The 14,107-nt window shown below is 38.6% G+C and overlaps 1 protein-coding gene across 1 annotated transcript in view; it reads left to right on the top strand.

Moving 5' to 3' along the window:
- LOC127627899 (polypeptide N-acetylgalactosaminyltransferase 9-like) overlaps positions 1 to 14,107 on the top strand; it is a 165,415-nt gene that overhangs the window by 15,409 nt on the left and 135,899 nt on the right. The window lies entirely within an intron of this gene.

Here is a 14,107-nt window from a genome sequence, read left to right on the forward strand (position 1 = left end):
TTCACTTTGTGTACAGTACAAAACAGAGCAGTTTTAATGGTTTAGAACAAAGCTCACCGCTGATCAACATTTTCTTTGAAGATGCTGCTAATTAGTTTATAGACTTCACATTTATCTTATTACTGAAGATTTGTAAACTAGAAATGAACACAGCACTAGTTTTTAGTGTGATCTTTTCATTTGGAATATGAAGTAATGGTAAGGCAGACACTTTTTCAGATTTTAAGCAGATAAGAAAGCTGTGTAATTGTAACTTACTGCAATTTCGCTCAGCTCTCTGTAATCACTGCTGTCTTATAGCTCTGTCTCTTTGCAGCCTACAAAGCATATTATTATCTGAGTATTCACACACATTCACACATAGTGTAAGATTTATTAGCATCTAAACTGAACTGCAGGAAAAATAACAATCTACTTTCCTAAATTTATTAGCAGCCCCTAAAATAATGTAAGAAAGTCAAGCAGCTGGATAGTTGTATTTCTTATATGCCACATCTTGTACACACTGCAGCTAAATATAGTTGTCACTCCTATGTTGAGTGCGTGATCGTAAAACGTAAATCTTTGTAATTGGACTTCTGACTCAAAGCCTTATGGTTACTGAGATGTAGCTCTTGTGACATCTAACCCCAGTCTCCCCTATACTTGTGATAGAAGCTTCTTCACAGCATTCTGTGTTATAATATCAGAACGCTGCATTAAGTCACTATGATATGCAGTCTCCATCTGGCATAGACAGCTGGCTCTTTGGGATTAGTGTGAAAATGGCGGGGTGTGTGTAGTAGAATTCTCTCAAAACAGCTGACGGAAGCAGCCATCAAGACAATGGCAATAACAGTGTTGGCAAAAGAGACACAAATCCACAGACAGTTACAGAGAGACACATTACCATTTCAGCTCTGGCTTGTGAGAACACCTTATAATCCAAGAACTGGGCTTCAGAGACAAGTCAACATGCTAGGAGGCATGACTGCCAGGCCTTCTAATACTTTATATACGTAGATCAGCTGGGATGAAGCCATTTCTGATGTGTGCCTACTTTGTTGGATTTAGGTTGGAATAGGTTTTAAGGTTTAATGCCGCACCAACTGGTGTTTGTGGAAAGGACCGTTTCAATTCCAAGATGCAAAATCCACATTCTGTTGCCAAGCACAGTCACCCCCCAGAGCCAAACCATCTAGAATGACCTTCTGAAACACACTTGAAATAATTCTATTAGGATATCATATCGATTTTAATGATGCTCATGAAAGGATGAGCTTATGATCTCAAAAGCTTTTTGCCTGGAAGACAGCTTGATGGTATTTCATGAAAAGAGGACAATACTTCCTCTGTGTACTCTCGAAAAATATTTTGAACATCTGGAGTAATTAAACAGAGATAGATAATAAGGTTTAGTTTAAACATATTTTCTGAGCTGAATAAAGTAATGCATATAAAACTGCTGAGTGCCCTTTACTATCTAAAACTTCAGAGTTCCCTTTACTATGGTTAAATCACTGTATCGGCTTATTGCTTTCATAAAACAGAGACAAAAGCAATCTGATAAAATACATCAATGTTTTACCCTTTAAGCTCAGCAGGGTGGGACCGCTGACAAGCCAGCTAGAAAAAGAATTATGATAAAAATATTATTAACTACAATCTTGGTCTATACAAATTGGTATCATTTTAAAGCTTAGAAGCTCTTCTTTATAATGCATGTAAGAATTATCACCAAAACTAAAAATAAATAAATTTGCAGACAAATTTTGCACTTTTCATACAATATTATTGTAATTGGTAAAAACATAAAACTCATCAAATAGCCATGTGTCATATGTTATTGGAAAGCTCTAAAAGAGTAGAATACAACCAGCCTATTTGTTATACTTTCAGACAAAAATATAGTGAGTAATAGCTAAGTAGATATCTTTGACATACATGTTTCATTTGAACAGTTGTTGCTCATATGCACATACCATTAGTTAGAGGAGGCAATTATCTTTAAAATGAGCCCCCACACAAAGTAATCAGATGCATAGATCATTAACCCACACAAAGCACAATATGTACACAGCATCTGGCTACCCGGGGCCAGATTCAAGAAAATGTTCTTAAGAAAAAAATTAAGAAAGTTCTTCAGATAAATTATACAAAGTTCATAAGAGTGCAATTCTTGAATTTTTTTTAAGAAGTTCTCAAATATTTTCTTAAAGGGGACCTATTATGCAAAAATCACTTTTACATGGTGTTTGTACATAAATGTGAGTCAGCAGTGTGTGTACACAACCACCCTACAATGTAAAAAGTCCACCCACTCCTCTTTCTTATATTTCTATTAATAAAACGTGTGTCAAAATGAATGGGTTTCATGTTAGAGCAGGCCTCGCCCACGACTGGTGATGGACTCCACCATATTATCATAGATCCTCATAGATTATCATATGTAGATGAGTGATCTACACACAGTCCACCATTTTCTTCCACGCTGGAGCAGAAAATGCTGAGAAGTGAGAAGAATAATGGCTCGGCTTCGTAAGCATCATAAGTGTTCTGTTGTTGGCTGTAAAAGTGAACATAAAGTATCTTCATGAACTCAGGCATCAGTGCCACTGAAGGTGGACAATTTTATTTTTGGAAATGTGCCCCAAAACATACAAAAATATGTGTTTGTTTGTGCAAATCATTTTACACCAGAATTCTTTGTAAATGAGTGTTTACAGCAGGATAAAGCAGGATTTTCAAAAAACTTGATTCTCAAGCATGGATCAATACCAACAGTTCATGTTCCAGCTAAAGTTACCATTGTCTCTGATTGTATTCACAGAGACCAGAGCTATGCCATTATTTTTTAACTTACTGTCTTTATAATTCATAACCGCACCTTTATTATGCACAATATAGTAAGGTGATTGTCTTTTTGAAAACGATGTATGTTTTCTGTGAACATAAGAGAGTTGTATTAAAAGTGAAATGTTTACTTGCAAAGGCCAGCACATCTGAAAAACATATCAGTACCACGAATGATGTTTGTTGCCAGACTGACTCACCACAGCTGTGTAGTGTCAATTAACCATTCAGAAATGTCCTGGTTCATTCTCACACTTGAGACTTATGCCGGAGTCTCTCCTTCATCATTGTCCGACTCTGGTTCATACATATATGGCTGAACTCTGGTATTTATGCTGTCAGTCATATGGTTCTGATTTGTTGTGCTATAGTATGTAGTATGCTGTAGTGACTGTCATCGGCGAGCCTCTTCTTTTTATATAAACTTTTTTTTGGCAGTTTCTGTGAAACTTGCTAAATAAACATTAGCTAGCAATACTATGTACATTTTTAACTAAATATCAAAATATAAAATCTTTTCCAGAAACCAGACTCACTGGGGGCTGGTTCCCCTCTGGCTAACATCATGAATATAATGTAAATATTACTTATGTATAGTTAAAGTCATGGTTTAAAATTATTAAACTAAGTAAGTGTTAAGGGTCAGTGTTTAAACATCGATTTTGTTTGAACTGTAAGATTAATGACCAATGTCTTTGAAATACATCCTGGATTAACTGCAGAAGTTCACATAGATACAACTGTCCTTGTTAATTGGCTGATGAAGGCTTTTGTTGGCAATTGTTAGTCTATGCATTCCATTTCAAGATTGTAGTCCATCAATAGACAGAGGTGATGAATGGCAGAGATCAGGGATGTGAAACGCAATTCAACCTGGCCGGTAATTTTGGTGAGGTTCAGTGTGGTCCATCCTAAATCCAAGGTTCAGACAATGGCATATGAAGTATCCCATGTCTTATGGTTGGAGTTGGCATCAGTTCATCCTCTGAAGTCCATCATAATAGACTGAAGTGATGTTTGGCTGGCACCAGCTGGATTTAGTCATCATCATTTAGCGACACGTTGCAGTGGAGTCCAACACGAAGCAAGAATGGTGCTGGATCCAGCCGGTTCTGGTGACCTCAAGATAGGAGTCCCGAGTTTGAGACAGGGAAACAAATAAAATAATATAAGCATGGATAACATTCAATTTATTGCAGAGATATAAATCATGATAAATGTTTCTGGTTTCTGGTTCCGGCAGACTAAACTAAAGAAGCCTAATTGTGGGTTGGAGGATAAATTAGGTGTATGCCTGGCTAAATAGATGTATTTTTAGTCTAGACTTAAACTGAGGGAGTGTGTCTGCATCTCAAACAGTGTTAGGGAGACTATTCCATAGTTTATGAGCCAAATATGAAAAAGATCTACCTCCTTTTGTGGATTTTGATATTCTAGGATTTTTAACAGTCCAGAATTTTGCGATCGTAATGAACATGATGGAATATAGCATGGTAGAAGGTTACTTAAGTACTGCGGAGCTAGCCCATTCAAAGCTTTGTACGTAGTAAACAGAATTAAAAAATTAATACGGAATATAACAGTTAGCCAATGTAATGATGATAAAATGGGGCTAATATGATCATATGTCTTGGTTCTCGTTAGAGGATCTCCAGGATCAAGTTGTGGCTTTTTAATAAGTGGTTTGATAACTGCCATTTTAAAGTTTATTGGGACATGTCCTAAGCATAGCGAGGAGTTAATAATGTTAAGAAGAGGTTCTGAGATTACAGGAGATACCTCTTTTAAGAGCTTAGTTGGTATAGGATCTAACAAACATGTTGTGGCTTTTGATGTTTCGATAAGTTTTGTTAGCTCTTCATGACCTATGACAGAGAAGGATTGAAGTTAATCAGATCAAGATGGTCAGTGTCTCTCCAGATTCTGCAAATTAGTGGTAATATGCTTGTTTATCTCAAGTATTCTCAGTAAAAACAGTTTAGCATACATATCATACACCCGACAGGAACTTTTGGTCATCAGTTCCAGCAATTCTGACATCGTTGTTAGCGTATTTCCAGAGATCGCTAAACCAACGGGACTTCCGAACATCCCCACACCGACTGGAGGGCTCTTCAGACGGACACGCAAACAACGCCATAGGGTATCACGCGGAGGAATTCGAGCGAGGCTAAATCTAACTCCACATCGACTCGCTCTTCCAAGCCTTTTCCTCTCCAATGTTCACTCGCTGATGAACAAAATGGATGAACTGCAGCTGTGGATCACCACACACAGATTGATTATGGACTGCAACATCATGATTTTCACAGAAACTTGGCTTAACAGCAGAATACCCAACAGCACTATCAAGCTAGCTGGACGCTGCCTCCTCCGTGCGGACAGAACAGCTGATGACTGCGGTAAGACCAGAGGTGGGGGTTTGTGCATTTATGTCAACCAAACGTGGTGCACGGATACCACCATCACTGAGAGTCACTGCTCAGCTAACCTTGAGTATCTCATGGTTAAGTGTAGACCTTTCTATTTGCCCAGAGAGTTTACATCAACTGTAGTAACAACAGCCTACATACCACCGGATGCTAATGCTAAGATTGCCATGAAAGAACTGCATTCTGCTATCAGTAAACAACAAACTCTGCATCCCGAGGCAGCCTACATTGTCGCGGGTGACTTGAACTACTCGAATTTAAAGACTGTACTGCCTAAATTCCATAAAAATCTATCATGCCCCACAAGAGGAGGAAAGATTTTAGACCAAATCTACACAAATATAGTTGATGCATACAAAGCTGCTCCCCTCCCTCATCTAGGACACTCAGATCACCTCTCTTTGTTCCTACTGCCCAAATATTTAGCACTGATCAAACGTGTGAAACCAACAGTAAGGACAGTCAAAGTGTGGCCAGAAGGAGCTGAGTCGGCACTTCGGGCAGCGTTTTGGAAACACTGACTGGAAAGTGTTTGCAACTCAGGCCACCCACGACTCCCACATGGACATTGATTCATATGCCTCCATTCTGGACTGCATAAACTCAAACATCAACAGTGTCACCACCCTCAAACGGATTACCACTTTCCCTAATCAGAAGCCATGGATGAACAGTGAGGTCAGACTCCTGCTGAAGGCATGAGACATTGCATTCAGATCAGGTGATGCTCAAGCCTATAGCTCATCCAGGGCTAACCTGATTAGGGGCATCAAAAGGCCAAGCACAACCACAAGCTAAGGATGTCCCTGCGTGCTTTTAAACCACCTCCATCTTGCTGGTGCCAAAACACTCCAATGCAACAAGCCTTAATGGCTTCCGTCCAGTTGCACTCACCCCCATCATTATGAAGTGCTTCGAGAGGCTGGTCCTGGCCCATCTCAAGATCCTGTGATCCTGTTCTACCGTCAGAACAGGATCACAGAGGATGCCATCTCTATGCCACTTCACTCTGCCCTGTCCCACCTTGACAATAGCAACACCTATGTGAGAATGCTGTTCATTGACTTTAGTTCAGCATTCAACTCCATCATCCCCTCCAAACTGATCACCAAACTCAGTGAACTGGACATCAATTCCTCCCTCTGTAACTGGATTCTGGACTTCCTAACCAACAGACCTCAGTCTGTTAATTTAGCTAACCACACCTCCTCAACCATCACCCTGAACACCGGCGTACCACAGGGATGTGTGCTGAGCCCTCTCCTTTACTCCCTCTTCACCTACGACTGCACACCTGTACATGGCTCTAACACCATTGTCAAGTTTGCAGACGACACTACGGTGATTGGTCTCATTAGTAACAACGATGAGAGGGCCTACAGGGAGGAGGTCCAGCACCTATCATCATGGTGCACTGACAACAACCTGGCTCTCAACACTAAGAAGACCAAAGAGCTCATTGTGGACTTCAGGAAGTCTAAAGCTGGCACACACACACCCATGTCTATCAACGGGACTGAGGTGGAGCGTGTAACCAGCTTCAAGTTTCTGGGTGTCCACATCTCTGAGGACCTCTCTTGGACCCTCAACACCTCTACCCTGATCAAGAAGGCTCACCAGCATCTCTTCTTTCTGAGGAGACTCAAGAAGGTCCACCTGTCTCCTCAGATCCTGGTGAACTTCTAATGCTGCACCATCGAGAGCATCCTCACCAACTGTGTCTCAGTCTGGTATAGCAACTGCTCTACCCATGACCGGAAAGCACTGCAGAGGGTGTTGAAAACTGCCCAACGCATCACCGGTTCTTCGCTCCCCTCCATTGAGGCCATCCATTGTAAGCGATGCTTGTGTAAGGCGTGCAGCATCATCAAAGACTGTTCCCACCCCAACCACAGACTGTTCACACCACTCCCCTCCGGGAGGCGTTTCAGGTCTCTCCGCACCCGTACCAGCAGGTTCAGAGGAAGCTTCTTTCCTGCAGCTGTCACCCTACTGAACTCTAGCTCTGCATCCCGGTGACAATTGACTACCCCACCCCCCGGACACTACCCTATTCCACCCAATCTGTTCTATTATTTATTTAAATGTACATACTGTAATTACACCTATACATAGCCATATTCTACTACTCTTCATACTATTCAACCTGTACATACACTTATTCTTACTGCTCTTATAATGTTACCACACTGCACATAGCTGTACATACTGTGCATACCTATCTATATGGTTCATACAGATTATCCATATTTACTGTTTTTCTTACTATATATATTCTGCTAATACACTGCATATATCTATATTATTTTACTACTATTTTAAATGTCACTGCTACTACATTGCACATATCTGTACATGTTGTTCATACACTGCTCATATTACATAGCCATATTTATTCTGCTCTTATAACACTGCAATATATTTCTGTACCTGCCTATGCACCACCTGTCTATACTTGTTTATCAAATTGCACTTTTCTGCTTTTTGGCACTTCTGGTTGGACACAAACTGCATTTCGTTGTCTTTGTACTTGTACTCCGTACAATGACAATAAAGTTGAATCTAATCTAATCTAAGTTGCATGTGAGGAAAATGATTAGACACTGTTTTCCTGAGGTGCTATGACAGATGATTGCATAATTCCAATTTTATTTCTGATTATTTCAATTTTATCTGTAAAGAAATTCATGAAGTCATTACTCTTATGCTGCGACGTAATATCTGGTTTTGTTGAGGCTTTATTCCTAACCAATTTAGCCACAGTACTGAATAAACATCTAGGATTGTTGTTGTTATTTTCTATGAGTTTACTAAAATATGCTGACGTGGCAGCTTTTAGTGCCTGTCTGTAGCTACAGACGCTATCCTTCCATGCACCACAAAATACTTCTAATTTTGTATTTTTCCACATGCGCTCCATTTTCCGAGCTGCTCTCTTGAGAGCATGAGTGTGATCATTGTACCATGGTGCAGGGCTTATTTCTTTAATTTTCTTTAATCGAAGTGGGCCGACAATATCAAGAGTGCTAGAGAAGACTACATTCATATTATTTGTTATTTCATCAAGTTCTTATGGGATTTGGGGTTTATTGAGTGTATGAGATAGAGCTGGAAGATTATTAGTGAAGCCATTTTTAGTGGTCGAAAGAATAGTTCTACCTGAACGATAGCATGGTGTAGATTGAGTAACATTAGCTGATTGCAGCATACAAGAGACGAGGTAATGATCTGAGATGTTATCGCTCTGCTGCAGAATTTCTTTATTGTCAACATCAACTCCATATGACAGAATTAAATGTAGCGTATGATTATGGCGATGAGTTGGTCCTGTTACATTTTGTCTGATTCCAAGAGAGTTGAGAATATCGATAAATGCTAATCCCAATGTATCATTTTCATTATCTATGTGAATGTTGAAGTCACCAACAATTAAAGGTCTATCTACAGTAAATACAAGATCTGATAAAAAATTAGCAAATTCACCAAGGAAATCAGAATAAGGCCAGGGTGATCTATACATTGTAGCAAGGACAAAAGACGACAGAGATTTTTTATTTATATCTGACGTTGTCACATTAAGCATTATTAGTTCAAAAGACTTACATTTATATCCTGTCCTCTGAGTAAAACCAAAAACGTAACTGTAAATTGTAGCAACACCTCATCCTCGACCCTTCAGACGAGGTCTCATGTTTATAACAATAACCTAGGGGAGTAGATTCATTTAAACTGATATATTCATCCAGTTTAAGCCAGGTTTCAGTCAAACAGAGCGCATCCAATCTATGATCTGTAATCATTTAATTAACAATTAGTGCTTTGGTAGAAAGAGATCTAATAGTAGCCCTATTTTTATATGATGTGTATTTTTAATTTGTTTGTTTTGTTCAAGTTTGACCTTAATCAAAATTTTCTAAATGATTTAGTGAGGGTATTGTGTTTGGTAGTTCAGGGAACAGACACAGTCTCTATGAGATATCTAGGTTATACAGTCTCTATGTGATGTAGTTTATGTGACCTGTGTGACGTCTCAAGGCAGCTAGCAGACGTTCGGATTAACATATTTGTCTGTTTCCTGACCTGGGCCCCAGTTAGTCAAATACTATCATTATTAAGACCATAAGCAGGTCAGGTCTACCCCAAAAACTCTTCCAATTGTTTATAAATCCTATTTTATTCTTCTGACACCAATCAGACATCCAGCCATTCAGTGACACTAATCTACTATAAACCTCATCACCACGACGAGCAGGGAGGGGACCAGAGCATATTACAGTGTCTGACTTCGTTTTTGCAAATTCGCACACCTCTTTAATATTATCTTTAGTGATCTCCGACTGTCGAAGCCGGACATCGTTAGTGCCGACATGGATAACAATTTTACAAAATCTACGTTTAGCATTAGCCAGCACTTGTAAATTTGATTTGATGTCAGACGCTCTGGCCCCCGAAATGCAATTAACAGTAGTGGCTGGAGTCTCTAGTTCCACGTTCCTTACAATAGAATTGCCAATAACAAGGGCTCTTTCAATATGATTCTCAGTGGCTGTATCACTGAGTGGGGAGAATCGATTGGAAACCCTAACAGGAACGGGAGAGTGGTGTCTCTTTGCTGAGCGAGTATGCCGCCGAGACATCACCCAAATGCCCTGCTGCAGGGGCTCTACAGCCGGAACCAAAATGTGTATGTTGCTCTCTGTACTACTCGCATCCAAAACAGTATCTACCGGCTTCTCTTTCTCACTGACCTCCACTAGCGTTCGGATGCGAGTCTCTAACTCATTAATCTTCTCCGTCATCCTGACTAATTCCTTACATTTATCGCATGTGAATCCCTCACTGCTGATGTAGGAGGCTATTGTAAACATGTGACATGCAATGCAGGAAGAAATAACATGAGCGGATGCCATGACTTACTGCAAATTGTTTGTTGTTGGTTGTTCCTGAGCGGTGAGGGTTTGAGATTGATGTGAATCCCTCACGCAATTGTTTGTTGTTGTTGTTGGTTGTTCTTGATAAGCGGTGGTTTGAGATCGATGCAATAATCTGTGTACCGCAGAGGAGAAGAAACGGGTGCGCGCTGAAAAAATGCACGCAGTTAAATAGCGATACGAGAATAATACGAGGGAAAACCTGATGCGCTCTTAAAAATGGCAGATGTTAAGGATTAAAGGCTGAAAACAGATATATAAGTGATGCTAAAAAATTTGCTGGCTACAAACACAGACTCTATCTAGGTGCCAGCAGCAACAGGTAAAATACACGCAGATGAAACAGTAGAAAGGCGGAAAAACCTGAAACGCGGTAAAATGACAAAGAATATAACGATGAACGATGAATATAATGATGAACGTTTGAGAATAAGAATAAGCAATGTTAAGCAGCAGGATGTCCAGTGATGTCAGAATGATACCAATATAAATTATAATAAATTATATTTCCCCACTGATCCTAATAAAGTAATGATTCTAAATCCTAATACATAATGTCGAATCAGAAAAATAGGAAAAAACGGCTCATTCAGTCCCAACTTAGGCTACATCCATACACATCAAATTTTGCTACATTTATGGCTCTCATCCACACTGCAATTATGTTTTCCTTCATCGAATACTGAGACGTTAGGATACTGAAAATGGAGGCTTCAGACTTAAAGGGATTAGTGAGGACATGGCTTTAGAGTCTGAACTCTCTATAATAGACTTTTTAATACAGGTGGATATTTTGTAACTTCAGTGGATCATAATATGAAAAGAGCAAGTTAAAAAGAGAGTGATTTCTCTCTTTTCATTATAAAACACCTTTGTATGTCATAAATGCTTTTGTAATTTAAGGCTTGGATCATACACTTATTTCGAAACCTGATAGAATTTTTTATGTATTCGTTAATAATTCAACGAAACACCATTTTGCTCTTTTATATGTCAAAATGAAACGGCATCTTTAATGGGACTGTTACCCCTGTTTTATTCCTTTTAAAGAGCATTGCAAAGGTTTGAATCCAGTCTTTCAAATTACTTGTCAATTATTCAGGCTGAAAACTTCGAGCGGTTTAGGAATATTCAACCACAAGACTAATGATTCTGATTAGGAGCATCTGCCTAGCAGTCACTATTGAAGCTCTATAATGGAATGGATTTATTCTGCGTAATTATCTTTTTTTCCTCACATTCTTTCCCACATTCTTTGGGTGTCAAACTATGGACAGGAAGTTGACTGCACTCTAAACTGTAAAAGTGCCTCGTGCCTGCAACAACTCATTTGCCAATCCAATTCCAATTAGTAAAGGAGGATGGATTATACTGCGGTTTCTCAAACTTTTTAGACCACCTTTGATTAAATCTGAACATTCAAGTACAACCTAGTCAGAACAAAGTTTCCTCACAAGAGTCTTAGTCACACAAACCAAAATATAAATTTGGCAATTTAAATAAAATGTCCATATTTGTTTGTTTTTTTGTGAATTATATTGTAAATTAAAGTTGTGTCACATACATCCTTGGTGCACTTTGTTTTGTTTTAAAAGGAAATAATTAATTCCCCATAGTGGCAAGCCTTTAAATACAGTTCAGCTGCTTTCACCTCTTTCTCTGGAGAGGTCTGCTTGAAAGAGGTGACAGAAGACGAAGGTGGTGGTGTCTTGGTGTCCAAAATTCAATTATCGCCCTGAGCTCTTGATCACTTATTTTTATTTGTGTGTCACCTCTGGGAACTCCCACAATAATGAACCCAGTTTTGAAGACTATGGGCTTATGAGAATTGCTGACCTCTGTCAGGTTAGTTTCACATAGCCAGACAATTTGCAGCAAAAAGGTCTGGCCCATATTGTAGGTTTTTCTGGCCAAGAACCACCCACTTATAGATAGGGAGAGCTGTCTGACATGGGTAGAGTAGCCAAACACTGTACTCAAGTAAAAGTACAATTACTTAAAATTATTATTCAAGTAGAAGTAAAAGTACTAACATGAATAATTACTTGAGTAAGAAAGAGGGTAGAGAAATGATGACAAAATATTAAATTATGGCTGAGCTATCACTTTAAAGGTATAGTTCACCCAAAAATGAAAATGTTCTCATCAATTACTCACCCTCATGCCATCCCAGATATGTTTGAGTTCCTTTCTTCTGCAGAACACAAATTAAGATTTTTAGAAGAATATTTTAGCTCTTAGTCATACACATCTGGGGTGGCATGAGGGTGATTAAATAATGAGAATTTTAATTTTTTGGTGAACTATCACTTTAAGGGCTCTTGTCAGATCTTGATGAATTTGTGAACACTTCTAGTAATTATTACAGTGAAAATGTCCCACAGAGACATTATGTATAATGCTGAAACATAAAACAAAGCATGTTTTATTAATGCTTTAACTAATTTTGCTATTTCATAGCTTTTAAAGTCCTGTGTGGATTCTTATATCAGTGTAGTTACAGTTTTCTATGTCAAAAGAATTTAGATAATTAGTTTTGTACAGCAGTGCCACCTCTCCCTAAATGCAGAGAATGCAGCCTGGGTAGGGCACCCACCCTGGTCGCAGAACACTCGCTGTGTCTGAAACCGGCCCTATCCACTATATAGTGCACTTTTTAATGGATTTATATAGTTAATCCACTCGAAGAAGCTGCAATAGTTTCCAGTAAATGCATACATACTGCTCTTGTCATGTGGGACAAAGCGCACTTATATATTGCTTCACTGTTTTAAAAATGTACACTTAAAAACTGATGTCATAAGAGCCCAGTTACATTATCACCCTGAAAATGACCATCTCATTAAACAGAAAAGTCTGTGTTAGCATTAGAGCCAAAATTTACTTTAAATTGAAGCTGAAATTTTAATCTTGAAATATCCGCTTGTCTTGTTATTAAATGAAGGCATTGCATGACAAAAATATAATTTTTTTCACTGTATGGAGTGAAGAAATTGTTTCACTAAGAGTTTGATGCTGCAGCATTGATGATTGAGTGACAGTCTGTGTCAGCAGCGCACGCAGCTGTGTGAACTTAAAAGTCCCATTCAATAATCTCTCAATAAATTGCACTTTAACTAAAATTAAATCCAGTAATATAATGCCGCTCATTGTAAAGAAGTAAAAGTAAAAAAAATTTAGATTAAAAAGTATCCACTTTAAAACCTACTCTAAAAGTAAATTTTTTTCCCCAAAATTTGTAAATGCAGCTTGTTACTACCCACCTATGCTGACATATAAATCAATCATTCACAGTTTACAAAAGAATAGAATCTATCCTATGGTGAATAAGTGGTGGTAATAGATTAAAACATCTACTTCAACGAGAAACTTTTTTAGATATATACACTCCGTGACACTACGTTACATGTCGTTAATTAATAAATCGATTTTTTTCATCTTTTTGTAGGTTCTTATAAATATTTGGCAAACTTATAGCTAGTTTGTGAGCCACTCCCACTTGTTGATCAGCTGTTGATGTGTTCACTGATGGCCATGGCTATATGTTTTAGATGTTGTAGCCTGGATAAATAAAGGCTTTTTAATTCATACCACTTGAGTGCCTTGGATTTTTCTCTTTTTTCAAAAATTTGTGTAACCCCTTTTTCCAACAAGCACCAGTGGCTATACCTTTTTGATAACTTAATTGCACACCTAGTTTTTTTTTTTCTCTTTTTAACTTATTCACAGTTTGTTTTTGCCAATGCACCTGTAATGCTTGGGTGTCACTGGATACAAGAGGAGACGCAGGAGTAGGAACTTTATATCTTTTAATCATAAAGTTGGAGTGGAGCAAACACTGGAGTAGAGCAAACACTGGAGTAGGGCAAACACTGGAGTAGGGCAAACACTGGAGTAGGGCAAACACTGGAG

This window comes from Xyrauchen texanus, chromosome 3, assembly GCF_025860055.1.
Source record: "Xyrauchen texanus isolate HMW12.3.18 chromosome 3, RBS_HiC_50CHRs, whole genome shotgun sequence".
Taxonomy (NCBI): Eukaryota; Metazoa; Chordata; class Actinopteri; order Cypriniformes; family Catostomidae; genus Xyrauchen; species Xyrauchen texanus.